Source organism: Panicum virgatum, chromosome 7N (assembly GCF_016808335.1).
Source record: "Panicum virgatum strain AP13 chromosome 7N, P.virgatum_v5, whole genome shotgun sequence".
NCBI lineage: Eukaryota > Viridiplantae > Streptophyta > Magnoliopsida > Poales > Poaceae > Panicum > Panicum virgatum.
Window position 1 is genome coordinate 24,585,070 of NC_053151.1, and position 10,742 is coordinate 24,595,811.

General features: G+C 45.6%; 1 pseudogene; it reads left to right on the forward strand.

Moving 5' to 3' along the window:
• Positions 1-3,809: 3,809 nt before the first annotated feature.
• LOC120681060 lies at positions 3,810-5,806 on the forward strand (annotated as a pseudogene).
• The last annotated feature ends 4,936 nt before the right edge of the window (positions 5,807-10,742 follow it).

Below are 10,742 nucleotides of genomic sequence, written 5' to 3' on the forward strand. Positions count from 1 at the left end.
CTCCGGTCACTATGCCGCCATCCCTGGTGCTGTTGCAACCCGGTGCGGACGTGTCTAACACTGCCTCCGCAACTGTGCTGCCTACTCCCTATACTTCTTCAGCTGTAGAACCCTCGGCGGGCATGGGCGCAACCCTCGAACGGTGTACGGGCCTTGACCAGAGCAAGACCCCTGCTTGAAGAACCCTCGGCGCTCCGCCAGCTCAAGCATGGTGGGCGGTATCCTCCACAGCAACCACCATGACGCCCACATGAGTCACTAGGACGCCAGCGTGATCTTCGCAAGGCCAAGGGGCTTCCCAGGACGACAGCCACACCTGGTGCCATACTCTCCAGTGCTGCACAGCGTACTTCCAACAGTGACCGACCACTGCACCCCCGCGATTTGGGGAGAAGACGACGACTTCCGCGATCTCCCCGTTCATCTAATACGCCCCTCCTTGTGTCTATAAAAGGAGGAGGCGGGCTCCTTTCCAAGCCATCTCATCTTCTTCCGCTCACTCACTCACAGAGCACTCACTCACTCCAGATATTGGCACTTACCTCAATCACTTAGCAAAGACTTGGGAGCTTCCCTCCCTCTCTCGCCTCGCTTGTACTCCCCTACTACAGGCACTTCGGTGCAAGATAATACAGTGCACTCGCACACCCCTGCTGGACGTACGGCCCCGCGGCCGAAACCAGGATAAACCCGTGCGTTACTATATTGCCACTTGCGTCAACCATCTAGGATTAGGGACACACAACATCAATTACTAGTTAGCACCAGGCCGCGAGGTCTGGACACCGACAATATGCTTCTGCTTTCGGAAGCTTACAATATGCTCAAGTATGTACTCACCCTGACTTAGCTTTTATTACCAGGATACTTGGAAGATTTCAGAGTAATCCAGGTATAGAACTCTAGAAAATGTTAAGAAAGCCTTGCGTTATGTGTAGGTTACGAAAAGCCTCATGTTAACATACATGAGATCTTATTCCCTAGAGAAAGAGGGTTATTCAGACTCAGACTTTGCCGGAGATATATACGATAGAAAATCCACGTCAGGTTATGTATTCACTCTCATAGGTGGAGCTGTATCGTGGAAAAGCTCCAAACAGACAGTTACTACATCATCCACAATGTATGCAGATTTTGTGGCATGTTATGAGGCCTCCGGGCAGGTTAAATGGCTAAAGAAATTTATACCCGGGATAAGAGTTGTCGACAGCATAGAAAAACCACTAAAGATGTACTGCAACAATAAGCCTGCAGTATTTTACGCTCACAACAACAAATCAAGTGGTGCTGCCAAACACATTGACATTAAGTTTTATGTTGTTAAAGAGCAAATCTAGGATCATACTATAAGTCTTGAGTATATGTGTGTTGACGTCCATTATTTCCCATTTTGACCATCAACTTCTCGGGAATAAAATGAGCTTTACACCATGTTCCATACATATTTTACTTATTTCTAGCATGTTCCACAAGTTTTGGATGAGTTGTGCTTTCAGGAGATAATATACCAAAAATGAGCCGAAACTAGGAAAAACCCAGGCCGGCAGGCCTCACCTAGGCCGGCCGGACTGGCACCTTAACTAAGTGTGCCCCGTCTTCGATACAGGAGCTATGTGACATGTTTACATTGCCTCTAAACCGTGGATTGCAAGTTGGTTTGATTGAATGGACCGAAAGGCCTAGCACAAGGATTGAAAATCCCACCTGCAGCACTTACCGAGATCTTTTGGCCCGGAGCACCACTATGGACTTCATGCACCCTTGGTTCAAGATGTTGGTGAAACGGGAGGCCGATATGTGCCAAACCCAGGCCGGCCGGCCTAGGAGAGGCCGGCCGGCCTACAAGTATCAGCTTCAAACCGACGCAACCATCCACCGCCATCTACAGAAGATCAGGAGCGTCCACGAGAAGGTCGTCGCGAAACGGACGAAACCCCTGGTCGGCCGGCCTAGAGGAGGCCTGCCGGCCCCACTTTGTAGCCTCTCGGCCTCAGCTTTGGCGTGGAAGTTAAGCACACCAACTACAACTTCTTACCACTGACGCTACCTGCTTTACCGGCCAAGAACCGACCTTGGAGTGCTATAAATAGGACTATCATCCCTCACTTATAACACACACCAAAGGAGTTCTCTTCTCTCATTCTTAGTTTCTAGAGTAGGTTAGGTAGTCTGGGAGTTAGAGTCGAGTCGAGCTTGTCTTGGGATTCCGGAGTCGTCATCAGAAGTCGGGTATAAGCTCTTGTATCTTTTCCTTTGACATTTATCAATATAAGTTATCTTCCCTATCTTTTCGAGTCAGCTTTAGTTTCCGCATTTATTTATCTTCTCAAGTTATCTCACTTGTGTGCGGAAGTAATTCCTCTAGCTTAGGCTTTGTATCTTTCTTGTTTGTCGGGATCTTACCTTACGGGTTTTCTCGCCCGAACTAGGGAGGCTCAAGTTAGTTCCCTAGGTTGAGGGGGATTTCTCTTGTTCGCGATAAGAGAAATCCTAACACTGAGTACGGACGTGGTGTCTGAGCTTAGTGTTAGCTAGAAAGTGTGTTCCACCCCACAGAACCATTGTGGTAGGTGGAAGGTGGTGACAACCATGTCCGTCCCTCGTAGTCCACCACGTTCGGGTGTTTTCATAGCAGTAGTTGCAGGTTGCCGTTGGACTCCCCTCTCATCCCTTTCTGAACTCCTTCCTCTTTCAGCCGCCGAAGTAAGCTCTAGGTTCCCGATAACTAGTTAGAAGCAAGGTTTAGTCTAGAGAGGCTAGCTCGTTAGTTAATAAGTGTTTTAGGAGTCTTTCTCGCTTGTTGTCCTCCCAGCTGCTTACCTCTCTAAGGATTAGAGTCTCCTGTGTCAGACAGTCATTGTTGGCCATTATCTTATTCTATCATATCAGGCTTACCCCCACTAGGTTAGTCGGTTGATATCTTTAGTAAAGTTTGTCATTCGATTCTTCGATACTCTTTATCCATAGTGCTTCCTTAAGGAAATATACAATACCCTGGAATACTCCAAGGTGAAGTGCTACAATGGTGATTCTATGTGCTTGCGGAATCCATATTCTATTGAGCGTAAGAAACGCCAACAATGTGCACAAAGAGGATGTTAGCGGATCCGCTCACAAAAGGCTTACCACCCAATGTGTTCAGAGAACACTTAGCCGGCATGGGTTTATGGGAAAGCCTATGATCCCTAGAAAGTAAGAGCCCAAAAGTCAAGTTTATGTTTCAAATCAGAAAAGTGCATTGTGGCTGCTAATCCAATGGTACTAACTATGGCGATGAGGCATGCCCTATGCGCTGATCTGTGATGGGATGGAACGTAATTAGTAAGGAAATAAGTTAAGATCAAGAGGGAGAATGCTAGATTGATCTCCTCCCTAATTGGGGGCGCACAGCTAACTCATGGCTGGTGGGCCCCCATCACGCAGTGCTATAAAGAGGAGGTGGGGGCCGCAGGGGCATGCACGCCAAGGTTCTCCGTGCCCTTCTCCAAACCCACCTACAACCCTAATCTGATCTGGGAGCACTGTAAGCGACGGGAAGCGTCGCTGCCACTGCACTGCGACGCCGCTGAGGCCGGCTCCTCCATGACCTCCGCGGATGGTTTGCTCCTTGTACCTCTCTCTCTGTCTATCTCTAGTTGTAGATGTTCTTGATCTCACGTCGTTTATTCAAGTCAAGTTCTGCCTATTGATACGCCTCTAGTAGATCTAGTTAGAACACACAATATATACCTCCAAATAGAATGCAAGCTCCAGCGCCGTGGAACTGATCGATGCCCATGCATAGTCACTGAATTTTTTTGCTTAGGCTCATGGGTGAGATGAATCATCTGTCCTTGCTCCTACATCTCATATTCTTCATTATGCTATGTGTTTCAGCCACTGCTAATGATGAAGACCAATTCGCCTACTCCGGCTTCACTGGCATTAACCTCACTCTCGATGGTGCGGCCATAGTGACACCAAATGGCCTCCTTGAGTTGACCAATGGAATTCTACGGCTCAAAGGCCATGCCTTCCACCCCACTCCATTCCGCTTCAGCAGGTCACCCAATGGGACAATGAAATCCTTTGTTGTATCCTATGTATTTGCCATTTACTGTGTCTAGCCTAACATCTGCTGCCATGGCATTGCCTTCGTTGTTTCCGCGAGCAAGAACTTCTCAACCACATTGCATGGGCCTTATCAATGACAATAACAATGGGAATCCATCCAACCACTTCTTTGCTGTTGAGCTTGACACCAATCAAAATGAGTTGTTCCACGACATCAATAACAATCATGTCGGGATCGACATCAACGGAGTTACTTCTGTGAAGTCCAACACTGCTGGCTACTACGACAACATAGATCCTAATACCTTCCACAATGCTACCCTCATGAGCTACAAAGTGATGCAAGTGTGGCTAGAGTACAACGGGGATCGCAGGCAGATCAATGTGACCTTGGCTCCAATACACATGGCAAAACCCAGTAAACCATTACTCTCTATCAACTACAATCTCTCAACAGTGCTCACTGACATGGCATATATCGGCTTCTCATCATTTTTCTCACGACATTATGTGCTCGGTTGGAGTTTTGCCATGAATAAACCTATTCCGGCCATTGACATCTCTAAGTTGCCAAAGCTACCCCGCGATGGTCCAAAACCCCGATCCAAAGTCTTGGAAATTGTACTACCATTAGCCACTGCAGCATTTGTTCTTGCGGTGGGCATCACTGCCATTCTACTTATACGAAGGACATTAAGGTATGTTGAAGAACGGGAGGATTGGTAGGTCAAGTTCGGGCCACATAGATTCTCATATAAGGATTTGTTTCATGTTACAGAAGGGTTTAAGAACAAGAATCTGCTAGGCATAGGAGGGTTTGGAAGGGTGTATAGAGGACTGCTTTCGGCATCCAAATTGGAGATTGCTGTGAAAAAATTTTCCCATGAATCTAAGAAAGGCATGAGGGAATTTAATTTGTTGCGAAGGTTGTCAGTATTGGTCGCCTCCAACACCGCAGTCTAGTACAGTTACATGGGTACTGTCGGCGGAAAGGTGAGCTTCTCCTAGTTTACGAGTACATGTCAAAGGGAAGCCCTGGCATGTGCTTGTATGATCTCGAGGACAAACCTACTTTAAGTTGGGCCCAAAGGTTCCGTATCATCAAAGGCATTGCATCTGCCTTGCTCTACCTCCATGAGGAATGGGAGAGAGTTGTACTCCATAGCGACATCAAGCCAAGCAATGTGCTTCTTGATGATGAGATGAACGGAAAACTAGGTGATTTTGGTTTAGCAAGGTTATATGACCATGGTACTGACCCTCAAACCACACATTTTGTTGGCACAATTGGATACCTAGCTCCAGAGCTAGCACGCACGAGAAAGGCAACTCCACTTACTGATGTCTTTTCCTTTGGCATCTTTGTTCTTGAAGTCATTGTGGGAGAAAGCCTATCGGCCAATCTGCACAAGGCAATCAAGTCATGTTGATTGACTGGGTTCTTGATCATTGTTGCCGAGGACTTCTCTTAGAGGTGGTGGACACCAAACTCCAAGGTGACTACGATGTTGATGAGGCAAGTCTAACCCTAAAGTTAGTTGTACTCTCACCCTTTCACCATTATAAGACCCAACATGAGGCAGGTTATAAGTATCTCAATAGAGACATGGCACCACCTGATCTAAACCCGATGCACTTGAGCTTCCACATTCTTTCATTGATGCAGAACAAAGGTTTTGATCCAGAGAATATAGCAAACCAGATGACAATGGCGAGCAGCAGTGCAGTCTCTGATCTTTCAGGGGGTAGATGACTTCCATGTCCTCTCATTGTTGTAATTTCCTGGTTGTTTCTCTTTTGACACGAATAGTTGTGCCAGATCAGGTGTTGTAAGCCCTACATAGTAAAGGCTGCATGCCTGTATTTATGATTGGTTACTCTGAAAAGATGAAGTTTGTAATGCTATATATAAAAGTTGTAAGAATAATAAGAGACAAATAATGGGCATGCATGTTGAGTGGAACAGAGCTACTCATATTTATAGAAATACAGCTGTAAAGGTCAAACAGTTGAAATTGAAGCTCATTCTCACTGAGGCACCTCTCAATGCTCACAATTTTCCTAGCAAATCATGTGGCTACGTGAATTGTATATAATGCTTGCGTTTCATGCCTGTAGGGGTGGAACTAAGGTAGAATATACTACTATTCAAGGCAACAACTAATTTACCTGAAGGAGTGGATAAAATACCTGGAGGATATTTTAAACTAGGAAAAGATGATTCAAATATATTGTTCGCACCAAAATTTAGTAATTTTATGCCCAATGGAGTATATGGAAGGACTCTACTAAAGGGAAAGAAGAGTATATGCTAGATTTAATATTCATCAGTATCGGCCGATTGTTTTATATTATTATTTATCTGTCAGGATCTACATCAGACAAATAGCCGATTATTTAATTAAAGTCCTATTGACATCAGCTGATACTATTATATCACTACTAGAAAACGGGCCATGGGAACCGGTTGGAAATGGCCTTAGGCACCGGTTTTCCAACCGGTTCCCGCCAACCGAGACCAATGGCCTCGCCTTAGGACACCGGGTATTTAACCCGGTGCCTTAGGCACCCATTGGTACCGGTTGGAAAGTCCAACCGGTACCAAAAGGCTGCCACGCTGACGCAAGGTGGTAGCCCCTTTGGTACCGGTTGGTCTTTCCAACCGGTACCAATGACCTTTTCCCTTTTTTCTCAAATCCAGTTTTGTTTGTTATATTTATTACTATTTATTCTTTTATAATTGCTAAACGCACTCAAGCTCTACAGTACTATACGTTCATTGGTCGTTCGTGTTCGTTTTCAGAGAATATTTGAAACTAACTAAAAGTGAAATGCGAGCATATAATTAAGCTAATTAGATGAACTAATATATTTACAAATTTACAAACATCAAGACATAATATTTAAAAATATTTACAAATGTACAAGTCATGTTTGTAGTCCAACTACTGGTCCCCTCAGGAGGTAGATGGAAGTCCTCTATGGATGTGACCGTCGTGGTAGAACTCGCCTCTAGGATCCAAGATCTCGTTCAAAATGAATCCGGCGAGCTACTCGCACACGGCGTTGATCCGATCAGTAGAGTAACATTCATCCCCCATTTGAGACATCTATCATTTTTAAAAAAAGGATTAACATCATGTGCGTTAGTACAATTATGAAAATATACTAGTGAACGGTTCGGACGTACTCTCGTGTCTTCATCAGTAACCTTCCCGCATAGAGTCATGATGTGCAAGTAGTCGCATATGTAGTACCTGCACTAATCAGTTCCTTGTTGTTGTCTCGCACACTTAATTAAGGAGAAACAAATAAATTACTCAATTTAGAATAATTTGGGATTATATACTTAACTAGACAAATCTTTATGAATCAACATACCGGATAATCCATGTTAACGTTCAATTCGGGCCACTATTGACCACGTCCTTTGTTATTTCTCACAAATTTTTTCCAAACCCTGCGCTCAAAGTTAAGTTTGATATTCAGAAATTTTTATTAATAGAAAAAAGATTTGATTGTGCAAACTGAACTTACCTGTTCAAGGGGTCTATGATATGTCGGATTGCGGACTTTGGATTTCTCATTGAGTCAAAGACTATAAGATTGCCGGTCTCTACGGAAAGTATGAGTAAAATCCAATGATAACTGCGGATATAGATAGGATATATACATACATGCATTAGACGACTTAGTATTTAATTAGTAATATAACAGAGGATTGAGTCAACCAAGTCTTACCCAAAGTTGTATGGTATGAATATATAGGATTTGTAATTTTGCCTAGTCAATGAATCGTACATGTTTTCGCACGTTTCCTTGTAATTTTCATTGAGCACTTTCTGGTTGACTAGCAAAGGAGACATGAAGCCGATCTGATGGTGCCATCCATGTTTTCGGCTTCTTTGGGTCTCCTGTCTAAACGATACAATAGAAATTTTATAATGCACACATATAATTATGTTCTTGTTAACAAAAAAGTATTAATGTAGAGGTAAGTGATACTTACAAAACCCAAATGGTGATGATAGCGGCGTCGAGAGCTTGTCGCTGGTAAATGTGATATAAATTTTTGAAGTACACCCAGAAGTCCTCCTCCCCGCAGAAGAAATCATGGTCACGATACTTGACTCCAAACATTTTTCCATGGTCCTTCGACATTCGCAGGTACCATCTATGCAAATTGAACATCTGCATGCCTAGTCTTTTCTCCTCTTCCTCAGTGACAAAAAGTTTTCCATGCTGGAATGGAGTAAGAACGGGAGCGACAGGGATTTCCGCCTCCACTTGCCCCGTTGCCTCCTCTAGCGTTAATCCAGTTTCATAAAGAAATATCGTGGCCTGTAGGTCCGCCTGGAGTTGTACGTCCGTCTGGTGTAGGAGTGGCAACCCAGGCACCCGGAGGGGCTCGAGTCCTTTTTGTTGTGTGCCAAGCTGAGGAATGGTCTTGCCACATTTTTTCTTCAGATTTCTCACCTTGTGTGCTTTTGTCAGAGTACGATCATAGTCCGAGGGTAAGCTTTTCGGTTTTGGTGGGTTGTCTAGGTTTGTGAGAAGCTTTTTCCCTAGTTCTAGAGGTACCTTTTCCCTCGGCAGGGGGACTTTAGGCTTCAATTGTTCTTTTATATATTGAGCAGTCTCCTCTTCCAACTCCTTGCAGTTTTCTCGTAGGTAAATTTTCTTTCGACCGTTTTTTGCTTCTTCTTTGAGGGTCCATCCGCTAGGAGGCCGGATGCTGTCTTTTTCTTTCCTTTTTCTGGGTCAGGAGGAGTTGGAGTACTCGTGGCCCTTTGCGCCGGCGGAGACGGTGGTGAAGGAGGTGGTAGTGGGGACGGCGGTGAGGGAGACCGCGGAGACGGGCGATCGGTCTACACGGGAGCCATTGTGCTTGCAGTAAGTTTGATTTCGGCCTTGCGCCATAGAACGACCCCATGCAGTGCGTCTCCCAATGTCTTCTCTCCATCCCCTCCAACGAAGTCGAGCTCAAGATCCTCATTATTTCCAACTATCTGCTCGACTGTGACGGGGGTGTAGCCAGGGGGTATCGGCCTTCCATGAATTGTAGTAGAAGGATTCAGGGGCAGGCCTGACCCGTATGCGACATGAATGGATATATTTCTTGCTCGCACATGAAGCTCGCACGGTGTCGGCATGGTGACATCGTCCACTGGATACCTCTGGTCATCTACCACCGTTGGCTCAATCTAGGGTTGCTGTTCCGCTTGTACGTCGGGCGCCGCTGTGGATGCACAGCTGCTGCGTCGCTGAGAGACCGGGCTTATCAGAACATCCGGGTGCGACCCAGCAGTGCCCCTTTGGCTCAGAGCTAGCTGCACTGCCTTATTGACCCTGGCGTCCATATGAGATTCCAAGGACGCAACCTTCCTTGTCATCTCTTCTTGCATGGCACGAAGTTTCAATTCCTATTCGGCTTTGCTCTTTCGGTGAGTCTTATAAGAGGAATCTCCGGCCCAAGCAACTTTCCATGGGACCACGCCGATGCCGCGGGCTCGTCCAGGGTGTTCCGGATTCTTTAATGCCCTTGTCAGCTCATCATTCTCCCTTTGAGGATGGAATGTTCCTTGTTGGGTCTCATCTATTGCAGCGACTAGATCGCGGGACACTTCTTGCATATGCTCGGGCACGACCAAATTTCCATCCAACTGGTTTAATGTCACGCCATTAGCAAATAACCACCACTTGGATCTATCCGGCCAATCCCAAGTCGTCGGCCTGATGCCTCTATCCATAAGGTCCTGCTCCATCTTCTGCCATTTGTTTATTGACTTCTTGTACCCGGCAGCCCCAAGGTGGTGGCTGTACTTCTTATTTGCTGCATTCACCTTGGCCTGTTCGGATTTTTCTTGGGCTTCCTCTGATAGTTTGTATTGTTTGAACTCCTCCCAGTATAGTTTAACCTGAGGAAGATCGTCCCAGTTCGGCTCCTTATCCTTCTTGATGTAATTGATGTACAACTTCTTCTTGAAAGTTGCAAAGGCAAGGGCCATCTTTTTCAAGGCACATTTCTTCACAAGTTCTTGGTCAACTCCTTCAGGAAGAGTGAACATATCCTTGAGTTCTGCCCATAGCATTTCCTTCTGATGTGCAGGCACGGCGTGTTGCTGTTCTTCGGGTTTGCTCGTTTTCCATAGTCTTGTGGTGATCGGAATTCTTGCCCGAACAATAACCCCACATTGGTTGACAAATTTTGTGCTAGCAGCCTCTGGAGCACTTGGACAGCACTCTGCGTCCACTTCTGTGACGACCTGTCTTCCCTCCATTTTCTTCGTTGGCCGGCGTCTCCCTTTTGACTGGCTCAACGAAGTCGATGCGGAGGTCGACTAAATTACAAAAAAGATATGTTAATTGCAAAACTAATCTAACGAAGTCACCATGCATATAGTTTTAAGATTCGTACTGGAACATGCTGCTGTTGATTGGGCGGTGGCGCAAAGTCATCATCTTCTTCATCGGCATCTCCAGAAATATTCAGGAACGAATCAGCTGTCCGAGCATCTTCTTCAGCTATTGGTTGGGTGGTGTTGGCCCTCGTATCTTCGTTTATTGCGTCCAACATGTATTGCTTGGCGACCTCGTCATCACCGAAGGGGTCCATCCTTAACTGAAACCGTAAAAATGTGTTAGAGTATGTGTCCATCCTTAAATGAAGCCGGAGAATTCAATTCTTT